At 46.6% G+C, this 14,411-nt stretch overlaps 1 protein-coding gene across 2 annotated transcripts in view; it reads right to left on the reverse strand.

Moving 5' to 3' along the window:
* Positions 1-1,176, reverse strand: part of Hivep2 (human immunodeficiency virus type I enhancer binding protein 2) — a 194,829-nt gene extending 193,653 nt beyond the window's left edge. Inside the window, exon 1 of one of the 2 annotated variants that reach the window (XM_004628548.3) lies at positions 818-1,176. The gene's annotated coding sequence lies outside the window, so the exon portion shown is untranslated. Of the gene's footprint in view, positions 1-350; positions 601-817 lie in introns of those variants that run through there. The other variant, XM_023712167.1, reaches the window with a different exon arrangement.
* Positions 1,177-14,411: the final 13,235 nt, after the last annotated feature.

Here is a 14,411-nt window from a genome sequence, read left to right on the forward strand (position 1 = left end):
GGCCCGGCCGTGCGCGCCGGTGCACGTCCCTCATTAGCAGCTAGGCGCATTCCTGCCTCCGGCGCTCCCGCGGCCCCCTCCCCCCAGGACATTACGCAAAGCAGCCTCCCCTCATCTGCATAGATCCCCGGCCAGGGTATTCCCCGCGTTTCCCAGCGCGCCGGACCCCCCTTACCGAGGTCTCCCCCATCCCCGCCCCTCCGACCCTCACCCTCTGCACGCGGGGAAGGGGCCAGGGGCGCGCGCCCGGGCGGGGGCGAGGGAGTTCGGCTGCGGCGATAGCAGCGTAAAGTGAAACAAGCTCCTAGCGCGAGCAGAGGCCGGCGATACAGCGCGCCCAGGCCACTTACCGAGCCGAGGAGGGACCTAGATCCCCGCCGCGGTGCCGTGCCCCTGGCCGCTGCGCCCTCCGCGCACCCCCGGGCTGCACCCCGCACCCCGGAGTGGCGGCGTGGAGGGAGACAGTGAAGGACCGGGAGCCCCTCCAAGTTGCACCGGCTCCGCGGAGCCTCAGTGCCCAGCACACACAACTTGGCAGATTACTTGTGCCACAGTCACCGAGGATGTTTTCGCGCAGACCCTCCTCTGCCGGGGACGGGGACAGACAGCGCTCGGCGGCGCCCCTCTCTTCAGCTCTCCACCCCCTCGCCTCCCGCCCGCCTCCCGCCGCACGCAGCCCGCCCGCCTCCGGGCCGCGAACCCCCCGGGCGGCTGTCAGCGCCCGCAGCCGCCGGGTGACACGCGCGGGAGGAGGGCGCGCGGCGGCGGCGAGCCAGAGCGGGCGAGGGGGATCCTCGCGGGCGCGCCGGCCGCTCACCTGAAAAGTCACCGCTGCGAAGGAGGAGGAGACGGGAGAGGAGGAGGGGAGGGAACCCCCCGGTGCCCTTGCTCTCGCTGCCGCGGCCGCCGCTCCTCGCCCAGGCTGAGCGTGTCTGGTGGGGGGGTCTGGTAGCATTTCCTTAAGGACAGGGCGAGGGCGGGCGCGGAGGGAGGGAAGAGAGCCCGGCCGCCAGCCCTAGGCTCCTCTCGCCTTTATTTGTTTTTCGGACACTGTGTGGAGATGGGCCCCGGGCAGGGGCAGCAGGAGCCGCGGGGCCCGGGCCGCAGCTGTCTGCGTGCGGGAGCCGCAGCGACCGCCTCCCTCCGCCCGGGCCGTGGACGCACCGGGTTATTCCTGGCAGCGCCTCCCAGAACAGAAGTTACCAGGAGGAGCGCGCGGCGAGGGCGGGCGGGGGAGGCGGGAGGAAGAGGGAGAGACTCAGTCAGCGACGTCATCGGATCCCCCAGCGAGTCCCGGGGAGGGAGGCCGAACCAGAAAAACCAGTCTGGAGCCGGCGAGCGGCTAGGGATGTGCGGCGCGCCGGGCCACCGGGCGGGAGGCGGCCGCGAGGGCAGGGCCGGGCCCCGGCGTGGCCGCCCAGCTCGGGAACCTCGCCGCGGCCGCCGCGCTCCGCCCGTTGCAGCCGGGAACTCCCCGGGGAGCGGGTCTCCGCTTGTCGACCAGAAGCCCTAGGGCGTCTCGGGGAGCCTGCGAATTTCCTTTAAGGATGTGGAAACCTCCTTCCCCTCCCCACCCCCACCTTCCCTTAGCATCCTGCCCTGCCTTCCAGACCGCCGGAATTACATAATTAGTGGTGTCCTGAAATTTCGTCCAGGTAGCTCTCTAGTCCCTGGCCTGGCCTCGCCTCCGCTTCTGATCGCGATTTTGTTATCAGAAAAACAAAATCAGATCGCTCCTGGCTGCGTTGTGGAGCTTTGCAAAGTATTTCACTAGCCTCGTTCGGCGCCCCAGCGGAAGCGCGAACTTTTCACGCACTCTGACGGCACCCAGCGTGTGCCCAGGATCACTCCCCGGTGCACTCCCGGCGCACCCCGCTCTGAGGACGCGGCCCGCCCCCGCTCGCCTCGGTATTCAAATAGGCTTGGGCTGCGGACGCGGGGAGCAGCTGCCGGCTTCCCGGTGGGGCGCGCTGGGACCCAGGGCGGGCTGCCACCTCCAGCTGCGCGCTCCGCGCTCCTCGGAAGGGACGGGAATGAAATCATACCCAGCCCGGGGACAGTGGTCCCAGCCCGGGGACAGCGGGACGTGCGGGAGGAGGAAATCCCAGGCCAGTAGGGTCGGGGTTCCGGCTTCCTGCCTGGCTTGGTGACACCCAGGGGACACCGGGGCTCCCTCGGGCCGTTACCCTGCAGCGTGGACTCCGGCGCACCCTCGGGGGAGGTTCCCCGGAGGCCAGGGTGCCGGAACGGGACCAGTGGCGGCAGGATCGCGCCGCGTCCGGAGCGCCTCCCCCGGGTGGTGTCTTAGCCCAGCGGGCACCGCGTGCAGCCCCTCGCGGGCACCTTGGCACCCGCGCCCGCTGGAGCCGACCAGAGCAAACTCCCCACCCCCTGGCCGGCTGCGCCGCCGCCCTGCCCGGGGCGGAGTAAACAGAGACGCGCAAGACTTGACCTGGCGCGACCCGGCTTTCTGGCCGGGGTTCCCCCTGAGCAGGTGACTCCGTGGGAGGGGTGGAAATTAGTCTCTGGAATTCCGAGCCAAAGACTTTAGCTGTGGTTCGGCTTTTAAAGCAGGTATTTCACCAATAACTGCGGAATGTTTTGCGTCCATAGTTTCGTATTTCGCGGAAAAGAATCAAATGTCAAGACATATAAAATATCCCCTTCTTTTTTCATTAAAAATGAACACTTTAAAAGGGAAGGACAGCCTCTTTCGTGACTGAGGCAATGGCGCCGCTGGTTTCGGTTTTTGTTTTGTTTTTCCTTTTGACCTATAATCAGTGTATTTGGGGGGCAGGGGTCCCAGTGCACTCACTGTTGGCGGCACTGTTGTGGAGCCAAGTCTCCCAAATAAGAGACATTTTCTACTGATTTTTCCCCTCAAAGGAGAAAAATCTGAACAATCTGGGATAGGGTACATTCTGAGCTTTTTAAACCTGATCTTAAGTTAAGGGCCTTCTGCTTCTCCTGTCATTGTACAGGTGTGTTAACCTGCAGCCTTTTTAAATTTTATTTGCAGCCCTTAATATAGAGAGAAATCATTGTCTTTCTACGCAAAGTTACGATGTGAAACATTTATTTAATGTTTAACGTTTAAATGAATGTGATTTTCGAAATATTTTTTCACTTTCAAGCCCACCTGTTAGATGCTCCCCGAGCCCTTCTTATTTAATTGCTTAATAGAGAAAATTAAGCAGTTTCTTTACGAATCTAATTCTCCTTCTACATGTACTATAGCAGCTGCCCAAGTTCCCAGAGACTGAGCAAGGGTAAAAACAGCAGTTTTCTTCACTAAAATAAATGTTAGTCGAAACCTTAAATGCCTCTTTACAAGACTTGATTAGGTAATATGATGTTACTAGTAGGACATTCAGGTAATTGGATAGCTAAAATAAGCTTTCTTTTTTTTTTTTAAAGCAAATACATCCAGTTTGATGATCTGATCCCAGCACCAAAGAGGACGCCTGAAAAAATCTTCAGTCAACAATCTTTCACACTTTTGAGTGGCTATTTTGTGCCCAAGCAATTGAGATCTAAAAGAGATGGCCTGGATTGATTTGAAGAGGAAGTAAAAATGTGTGTGAATATGTGCTGCACAGGTGCCATCTATCCCTCTGCTAGGAGGACTCACTATCACTAAGTAAAAACATCTTTGTTGCTGCCTCTAATTTGGTGACAGTGCTTGAAGTTGCCAGGGAGCCCCTGCCCCTCCAAAGCGGCCATTCCAGCCATTCCACAGCAGCCATTCCGGAGCTTGGTGTCTAAGGAACCCTGACAGTTGTCACTGTCTGCTGCAGCTGCCTCTCCCCAAGTTAGGCCCGCTAGGCTGCTGTTTTGGAGTTCTCTCCCAGGGATGGGGAGGCCTTTCCCTTCCAAGAGTGTATCTCTCAATACCGAAATTCCCTGTCTATCTCAAATGTCCATCCATAATTAGTGACTCTCCAGTTGTTTATGTGCAAAAGACAACACAATAACAAGATTTACCTTTAAAAATTAAAATTAAAAATGCAAAAGCAAACCTAGCATTGGTAGAGCATTGTGCAGGCTTCATTAAGGAGCAGGGGAGTAGGGTCCAGGACATCCACAAGGAACATCAGCAACCATGCAGAGCATTCTTTCATCCTTGTGCTGCTTAGCACTTCGTGGTCACAGAGGGATTGAAAATCCAGTAAGTTGGATTAGAAGGTTTAAGAAAGTGAAATAATTAAAAGCTATAAGACTATGATGTTTTTCAGTGTTTTCAGAAAAGTCACTTTGAACTGAAAACTTTCATTCAAAAAAAAGTATCAAGTGCCTGCTGTGTGTAGAAAATGCTTGAGACCCACCTGGGAGGAGATGAAGGAGCTTTGTTTGCAAAGCGCTTGTGTTCCACTTGGAAGAGGAGACGACTAGGGAAGGAGTGGGATGGCTCACACACACAACAGATAAATTGTATTAGACTAGGAAAGAGAAGGAGTTTGGGAGTTAGAGAGCATCAAATAGGGTAAAAGTATGGGTGGGGCATGATAGTTGTGGTGTTATACTGAACAGGGAGGCTAGAATAGGATTGTTCAGGGGGAAGATTTATTTCTGCCAAGTCCTGAAGGAAATGACTTAGCTATGGACGTAGCTAGAGGACCGACTGAAAGGCAGAAGGAACAGCTGAGGTAAAATTCCAGGTCTATAACTGTTGGTTGCCCTCAAGCAGAATGATGTGGCTACAGTAGACTGGGACACCTAGTACACAAGGCCCCGTACCCAGGCCGTGGTAAAGGTGCCTCTCACTCCAAAATCACATTTGGGGCCTTTGCACCCAGCCTGGCTAAACAGGAAGCTCTGTGAGCCCAGGACTCTGCATTTGTAACAGATAATTTGGTGGATACTTAGGTATTCTAAGGCTCAAGGTCTACTACTGTCACAGAGAGTGAAAATCGACAAACCCAGACAGAAGAATGAGCTGCCAGGCACATTCTAGAAACAGACATGGTCATGGTTTCAATGAAGCCCCTTTTGGTCAGTCCTCAATGACCAGTGAGTTTGAGAGACAGGGATTTCACTGAATCAAATATCCAGAGGTGAGGAACTACTAATTCAGCAAGATCCTGGGGGGTTGTAGCCTTTATTTTCTTTAGGTTTTTCTCCATCTCAGCTTTCCTTACTAATTGTTTCCCTTTGCCTTTTCAGACGTTCTATTGGGTGGGGGCAGCAGTCCCAGACCACAGCTTTCCTACTTAGTAGCCCCAGTGGGGAACAACCTTTTTCCCAGGTAGCTCAAACAACCCCATTGAGTCCTGGGAATGGGTGATGAAGTTGGCCGTGCCTGGATCTGGAAAGGGAGAAGACAATTCCTCATGGAAAAAGCTAACATACAGAAAGATGAGTTGTGTAAACTTGGGGCCTGGGATACACTCTATATCTCTAATGCTTTTATCTTCCATTCCTTATTTTATTTTACCTTAGAGAGTTTGTCAGGATAGTGTGTTTGATACCTTAGAACTGTCAATTGTCTGTAAATTGTTGTAATAAATTCCTCTATAAAACTGTGCAAAGTGGATCAACTGGCATGCCATTTCCTCAGATAAATTCATAGTACTATAAATGAGACACTAAAGGGGTGATCAACTGTGGGTTCTGGTGAAAAAAATGGCATCTAGCTTTAGATCGTAGCAAAATGTAATGACCTAGAACTGCCTGTCTGACAGTCGCCCACTCACTATTCCTCTGCTTTCATTGGTGAATGCAGGAAAGCTTAGTGCTGTCATGATTTATGTGGTATAAAGAATACTTAGCTATCCAAATGTTAGTAGAAGAAAAGGCTTTTGAGGGAAAAATCTACCTGTCTCTTGAGTTGTAGATTAGAACACAAGTCCCAACAATCTGATCTAGACCAGTGTCTTCATCCACTATAACGTACTTTTGATTGGGAAGCAGAAGAAGATGGTAGTAATAAAGGACCAATCAGTTAAAACTACAGTGTGATCCAGGGTGCTCTCTGTTAGGATTAAAGGATAAAGTGCTTATCCTCCGGCTACGGAAGACAGAGATCTAACTAACCACACATCATCACATACTACAGAATTTCCTTAAATATCTTTCCACTTGTAGAAACGTTTCTGGCAATGCTTGACTAAAAGTCTTGACTGCTCCCTAGATTTATAAAACCAGACTTCCTACCCAGGCATGCAGGTTCACACCTGTAATCCTAACACTCTGTAAGGCTGAGGCAAAGGGTCAAAAGTTCAAACCCAGCCTAAACAAATTATCAACTGAGCAAATTCTCAATTTAGCAAGATCTTACCTCAAAAAATATCGATGCATCTATCTAGCATCTATCTATCTGTCTGTCTATCTATCTATCTATCTACCTATCTATCTATCTATCTATCTATCTATCTATCTATCTATCTATCTGTCTATCTCTAGGTTCAGTCACTCACACACACACACACACACACACACACACACACACACACTCTCATGGTATTCTTGAGATTAGAACTGGGAAATCCCATGGTTAATAACCTCTCCAGATGAGTTCCATTGCTTTCAACTTTGCCCCTAAGATTAAACTGGGCTTGGCCAGTTGCCTAAGAACTTTCCTCTGCTTGCTCTTTTTTTCTTTCAGAGCAGGAGACAGAACCTAGCCAGGTGCTCTGCAGGCCAGGCAGCACCGCAGGTCTGAGCTCTGCTCCTCAGGCCCACTTCTCTGCATTTTGCCACTTTCCTCTGATTTTATGTGATATCCTAAGACATGCTGATCCCTTTTTCTCTTTCAACAATATTCTTATAGCTCTTTTTAAAACCAGATTTCATATCTGCAGAACTCTGATAGCAAAGAAAAGCTACTGAGTGACCCATCCCCAGGGACAGGAAGGGTGGAGAGGACATGGAGGTATGCTGGGCCCAGAGTAAACTGGTGCATGGAGTGGGGAGGGGTGGGAACTGCAAGTCACTGGGATGAACAGACCTAAACAGATGGCCGCGGTTGTCCGGGTTAGCCGAGACCCCCGCTGTCACTGGCTATGGAAGGGCTTTGCATGCTTTACAGTCCAACCTGATGCTGAAGGCAGTTTCTCATTTGCTAGAGATCATGCAGGGCTGCCCACATCGGATCTTTATTTTCAGGAAGGCAGCTTGAATGATACTTTATGGATAACCCTAAAGGCTAAAGAATAAATCCCAGTGCTCAGGAGGATAATCCCAAAGCTGGAGAGGCTGAGGCAGGAGGATTGCTGTGAGTACGAGGCCAGCCTGCACTACATAGAGTTCAAGACCAGCCTAAACAATATGGAAAGACCCTTTCTTAAACAAACAAATAAAAATATGATTAAGAAATAGAAAGTATGCTGGGTATGATGGCACAGGCATGTAACTCTAGTACTTGGAAGGCTGAGCCAAAAGGACCACTGTGAGTTCAAGACCAGCTTTGGCTACAAAGTGAGTTCAAGGCCAGTCTGAACTGCAGAGTGAGACCTCGTCTCAAGAAAAGAAAGAAATAAAAAGAAACAGCATGTAGAAAGAAGATTCCATCTAGGATCACTGATCCCTGAAATACTACCATAAAATTAAGGCAATGCGGGCAAGATCCAGCATGAACAATGTTGGGGCATCATGTCAACCACACATCCCATCTTACTCTTGCATTGTCCTCCTGCAACTTCAGAATCAAGGGTAGCTGGAATGCCTCCCCGGCCAGTCACTGTGTGAGTTTAGACTTTTCCCCAGTAGACATCTACCCTAACTAGCTACTAGATTCTGAGCTCGATACTTCAGCTCTTAATCAGTCTTTAATTTCTATGAGAGATTATTAGGCTGCTTTTCCAGAATGACAACTGATTTAGAACTTAAACTGATTTGTTGTGACAAAGCATACGATGGAGATAATACAATATAGAGAAGACTGCAGGGGCATGAGATGGAGAGGTCCAAAGCTTCAACTGGAAGCTAACATGCAAAGAAAGATGACATAACAGAGATACAAACCCTGGAGCAACATCTTTGGCCACAGAGGAGGGCTCTGTCCAGAGCCTGCACACAAGATTCTTAGGCAGGAGCAGGTGGCTGTCTGCCAGCTCAGAACACAGGTATGAACGCCGACCCTGAGCTAGTCTCAGGTCCCCTTTCTGTACCTCCAAGCGAGGAAGTTCCTATCTGATTATTAAATATGAAACATGAAAGTCACAGCAGAGACATTAAAGGAAGAAGAAAGAAATGGGCATTTAAAAAAAAAGGAGAAAAAGTAGGGGAGATTAAATTCCTACAAATTCTTCTTAGGGTAAAACATCAATTTGCAGTATTAAATCAGTGTGCATCAACTAGTGGATAGCAGTAGTTAAAGGCAGATGTTAGAAATGTCTGTTTAGAGGGCCAGCCAAATAGTTCAGTGGATTAAAGCACCTGCAAGCAAGCCAGGGGCCTGGGGTTTGATTCCCAGGCCAGCAGCACCATGCTGGCCCAGCCCCTGGGACACACTAAGATGGCAATTGACACTGGGTGTAGTGGCATGTGCCTGTAATCCCATCTCTTGGGAGGCTGTAAACAGGTGGATCACTATGAGTCCAATCTATTAGTGAGACCTTAAACACCCTGTAGAACTTTTCCTAAAATACAAAGATAAACAAATAAATAAATGTCTGTTTAAACTCTTGAAATATAAATTTGATACACTATATGGTAAAAAATAAAAACTGTTCATTAGTTGTAAATCATTTTGGGGAAAATATATTTGTCTTGATTTACCAATGAAGTCTTGTATTAGTACAGAAGTCCCTATACTTTTGAGGTTTCTGAGAACAATGAATTGACCCAATCCTATTGCATTAGTCTGATCTCTGGTAAACTTGACCCTTTTAATATTGCTTTGAATTTTGAGTTAAGAAAAGAAAATTAAATAAAGTCAAATAGCTATCACTAAATTTGGGCAGGGGTTCATGTTCTTAGAAATTTTATGTAAAATAAGGTAACAGATTAAAAATATTACATCAGGGGCTGGGGACATAGATAGATGGTCAAAGCACCTACCTGGCAAACACAAAGACCTGGGTTCCATCCTTGGTACCACATGCCAAGAACCTGTACCAAATAAATAGATAAATAAAGGATTAAAATAGTTACATCAAAGAAAGAATTTAGTTGCTACTGAAGGATATTATCTATATATGGATGAAAAGCACAAAAAGGAGCAGTATTAGAAAGGGCATTGTTTTATACTTTTGCAACAGGATTTTAAAGTAGGAGCTACTTAGCACATCATTTCTCATCAACATTCTTGCATTGTGACCAGGGATTTAGCTTAGTGGTGCAGCAACCCACTGGCAAGTGTGAGGTCCTGAGTTCAATTCCCTGTAACCTCCTCAAAAAAAAATTCAAAACAACATTCTTGCATATACTGATGAATGTCAAAACTTTTTTCAGAGAACAGATATGTTCTAGGGCCTCCTAATGCCCTTTAATTTTATCTATCATTGTTTTATAATCATTTCTCCTGGGTAAGACTAGGAAATTCTCAACTAGCAGAGACTTATCCAATGTTGCATTGTTTTAGATAAATGTTCTTGAGTTTTAAGTTAATGTTTTACTCTAGGCTTTTTTTTTTTTTTCTGAGCTGTATGCTGCTAAAATAAATGAGGCTCTTCCATCTAAGTTAAGTCTTATGTAATGACAAATTTGGGTCCATAGTTAAAACAGACCTGTGTTAAAAGAATAGTATGTGGCTTTGGTCGTGGGGTTAGCAGACTGTTGTATTCTTGTTCTTACATCTGTCCTTCAAGGAAATGATTATTTTCCAACAATTAAAGTTGTTTTTTTTTTCCCCTTCAAGCATTTAGAAATGCCTGTCCCAAGCACCAGGAGTACAAAGCTCACCAAATGTCATGCATGGGGTTCACCCCTTGATGGATTTAAAAAATAGTATTTTTAAAATAATATTTACATATATACAGTGTACAGCTACACTCATGTTTAACTGTGTGTACATTCATGTAATCATTAATTTGATGAAGATGGAGAATGTTTTGAACAATCCCAAAGGCTCCCTTTCACCCTCCTGGTTAACACACTGCTAAGCTAATCAGTATTCTGCTTTATATCTTCATAAATTGCTTTTGCATAAAGTCACATGTATATATTTTAGGTTTGTAAAAGGTAGCATGAGTACCACAAACCAGGCACTGCCAAGTGCCAAGAGCCACATGGGCAGACAGGACAGACGAGGTCTCCAGGCTGCGGGCAGGGTTAAGAGCAGACAAATTAACCATTAAGACACTTGCAGGTCAGGAAAAGTGATAAAAATAAAACAAGGAATCAACAGGAATAAATCACTAGGATCGAGTAGAGCTAACACTATTGTACTAATTTAGGATAGAACTGACTGATGCAAAGCTGAGAAAGAAGGCCCTACACATGGGAACTGAACATGCAGGAGGCCTGAGACAAAAAGCAAGCTGGGTGCAAGGAGGAGCTGAAGGTTGCTGGGGCTGGGCTTGGAGACACGCAAGGAGGAGAAAGTTCTGAGAGGCTGTGGAAGAGACAGAGCCAGGGGCCGGAGGGAAAGCCTTCATGGACTTTTCAGAGAAGGGGGCAGACACTAGGAATAAAAAAAAAAAAAAAAAAAAAAATACACCACACCTGATTTTTCTATCAACTGATTTTTAAAGAGCTTTCCCCAGAAACAACCTTTGTACTTTAATAACTAGTGGCTGCTGGATGTGACTAGCCACGGAGTGTCAGGTCAGCGAGGAGGGGACCGCCACGCAGAAGGCTTCCTGAAGGCATAATTACACATATTAAATGCAACAAAAGGAAAATAGTTTTTAAGGTAGCAAATCCTAAGGAGATTTTGGATAATGTGGGTGCTATTCTTCACATTTTTCTGTGGCTAATTAGAGAGATCTGGGAAACACACAATGCTGCCCACAGCCCTGCCAACCCATTACAGGCACTTCTAATTTCAGATAAATGAAGCCCTTGGTTACCACCCCCAGCTTGTCTTGGAACATCATTGTATTATCGGAGTAGATGAATAAAAATAAGAGCCTCCTGGATGTCTATAAATGGCGCCTTTCTCTTCTGGGCACATACAAGTTCAAAGCACATCTTCACGTAAATGAGACAACTCCCAGACTGACTTGGTTCTTCAATGTCTCCCTTTTCAGTTTTTCCCTTTTACACAGAAACATGATATTTTACTGGGTGACTTTGTAAAAGTGTTAAAATCTTCAACGAACATTTAACTATAAAAATGAACGATAATGTAAAATCTCCTGTGCCTATTTTCCTACATCTTTTTTCAGTAAATAGTGTGTACAGTTTTCATTTTTAGAAGTCATTCCTCATTTTTAGTGAGGTGAGATGGAATAATATATTAAATGTTTACATTAAAAACATTTAACACAATAAAACCATGAATTCCCCTCAAAATACCCTCCTCGCTCGTACCACGTTCACCCCTCTGTTCTTGTAATTCTCCAAGTCATTTTCTGTGAGCGTCTTTAGTTCTGCTGTTGTGGCTGCCTCTCTGTCCTGAAATGATTAAAAATACTTCACTTTCATGGTCATTTTGCCTTTGGAGAAGAGCCAGAAGTGTCACAGTGCCAGGCCTGGTGAACAAGGTGGAGGAGGACACAGGGTACCGCTGTCCCACGCCAGCCTTTCCTCTGCAGTGGCAGCCATTGGATTCTCAATCCCGCCCTCTGGAACCGCTTCAGAAAGCGGTGAACACAATGGCATTCCAAAGTGGGATTACTAGCAAGGGGCCCTTTACGGTAGTACTTTTTTAAATTTAAAAAGTCATCCTGTGTTTTGGTTACACCCTACCTATTTAAAGATGGACTAAGAACAAATAATTGGCACCTTTAAGCCATTATGTTATCATTTTTAAAAAAAGTAAAATATTTCATTTTCTTATGTATTTAGCACAGGGTCTACAGGGTCTCACTACACAGAATGGGCTTGTAGTGTCCTTCCTGTTTTTCAGTCTCCCAAGTGCTGGGATTACAGGAGTGCGCGACCATACCCAGTCTCAATTGCCATCTCAGGGTGCCCTGGGGGCAGGGCCAGCATGGCAGGCCAGGGATCAAACCCCCAGCCTCTGTGTCTGCCTAAGCAGGTGCTTTAATCTACTGAGCTATCTGGCTTGCCCCAAAACAGTAAAATAATATATGATTAGAAATACTAAATTCCATAATGTGACTGTGAAGGTGGATTGTCAACTTGATTAGTTTGGGAGTTTTCGAGGAGCGTAGCAAAGTACCCTTCTGGGTATCTCTGGGTAAGTCACAGAGGAGGAGAGGATTTGGGGACTCCCTGGTCCCTTCCTCCCTGGCGCTGTCTCTTGCTGTGCTTCCGATACCATGGACTAAGCAGATTTGCTCTACCACACCCTTTCTCCTGATGTGACCCACCCAAGAGTTCTCATCTAAATTGAAAGTCAGGCAAGGTGAGCTCTAAGTTTCCCTCCAACTCCTCAAGTGTTCTAAACTGTAGTTCCCTCAACTTTAAAAAGAACATAAGAGCACACACTTCATGGAATTTTTAAGAGAATAAAATGAATTAAGTCTGGCACAAACTCTGAGAACAGAGCCTGGAAACAGGAAGTATTTAGTACAGATTAGCAGGGATGAGGATGATAAGGGCCAATAAGATGGGGATGGTTCTGCACGCTGATGACACGGTCAGTAGGAAACATTCTCAGTCTCAAACTGACTGGACCCTGTATTCATCTTTCCAGAGCCTGTATTAGAGTAACCAGGATTGTATCCCCTGATGTCCTTCAAGACTAAACTCTTTCACTTTTCAAGAAATACATTAAACTTTTCCAGTAAAGATGCTTTTGTCTGCTAGTATTTTCTCTTTTGCTATCAGTGTCTTGAGAAAGTAATCAATTCAGCAGGCTACAATGCCACCTGTAATCCCAGCACTCTGAAAGGCTGAGGTAGGAAGATGGCAGGTTCTAGTCCCACCCGTGCAATGTGGCAATTTAGTGGGACCCTACCTCAAAAGTACAAAATGAAAGAAGAAAAGATCTGAGTGTATGGCTAAGGGGAAAGGCTGTTGATTCAATCCCTAGTACTGAAGAAGGAAGGAAAGAAGGAAGGAAGGAAGGAAGGAAGGAAGGAAGGAAGGAAGGAAGGAAGGAAGGAAAAAAGGAAGGAAGAAAGAAAGGAAAGAAGAAACTAAGGCATGCCACCCTCTCTTTTTCATGTGTGTTCACGTTCATTCCAAAGTCTAACCCCTAAAACCCATGCATGTGGTCAAGGCACATTAAGTTTACCTGGAGAGGTTCTCGTGGCCTCCTGCTTCAAATTATTTTAAATAATACAAAATTTCATCAAGTAATTCAACATGATAATATTTAATCAGCACGTGAAACAATCTTTTATTTTACTTGGAACTGCAATTTGTGTAGGTAATTTCCTAGCTCTCTCTCTCTCTGTCTCTCTCTCTCTGTCTCTCTCTCTCTCTCTGCTTTTACCAAATGTGAAATGTGTTTGCAACACACAATGAGATAAGCCAGCCAAGCCAAATGAACTGCTGAGTGCATTATAAATAGCAACCAAAAATAACTGGATAGTCCTGATTTAATAATGACTTACACAGTTTGACAAATGAGATAAGACCTTCACCTTTAGTTTTCTGATCCTAACTTTTATAGTTGAAATATATTATTACCATCCAGTTTCTTGCCTCTGCAGCGCCCTGTTGATGTCTGCCTCATTGCAAGCAGTCAGGGTTTTGTTTGGCCAAAAGACGCCCTCCTGAAGGTCTTAATTGGCAGGCCCAGTGGGAAGGCTAAGAACCGAGTGAACCGTAGAGACGCAGTTCCAACTCCGCGGACCTTTCTGGTTCATTTCCTTCGCTTGCGCTCCAAAGAAGAGGTCACTAGCAGCGCGGCTCTGACTTTGGATCTCAGTCCTGCAGGATGTAATCCCTACACTTTTCAAGAATGTTTGTCTCTCTTTAAATCGTTTCACACCCTTCACAAGGTGGCAATAATTCTAGCACCTTTACTCGTCAGGTAAGTTAATTTGAGAATGAAGCTGAGAGGAATACGGAGGCCTGGAGCTTCTGCGCAGTGAAGCTACATGAAATGAGGAGAGAGCTCTGCAGCTCTTATGGTTCCACATTCGAGGCTGCACCCTAGAAAAAGGCAAGAGGAACCTTCTTTAGAAAACTCGCCATGTGTGAGGGACGATGGAGTCAACACGCGCAGAACATCAGCCAGGAACCCAGACGATGGAGCAAAATCACAAGCTAAACAGAGCGGTTTAGATGCTAAGTGTGATCAGTTTGCTTTTTTTTTTTTTTTCTGTTTTACAGTTTTAATTTTCTTTTTTTTCCTCCAAAATTTTATAATAAACAAATAGCAATGAGACAGTTTCAAATCAAATTGGTAGGACAGTTTCAGTAATTAACACATTGCATACATTCCTCCC

The sequence above is a fragment of the Octodon degus genome, unplaced genomic scaffold (assembly GCF_000260255.1).
Source record: "Octodon degus isolate 3935 unplaced genomic scaffold, OctDeg1.0 scaffold00024, whole genome shotgun sequence".
In the NCBI taxonomy this organism is placed as follows: Eukaryota; Metazoa; Chordata; class Mammalia; order Rodentia; family Octodontidae; genus Octodon; species Octodon degus.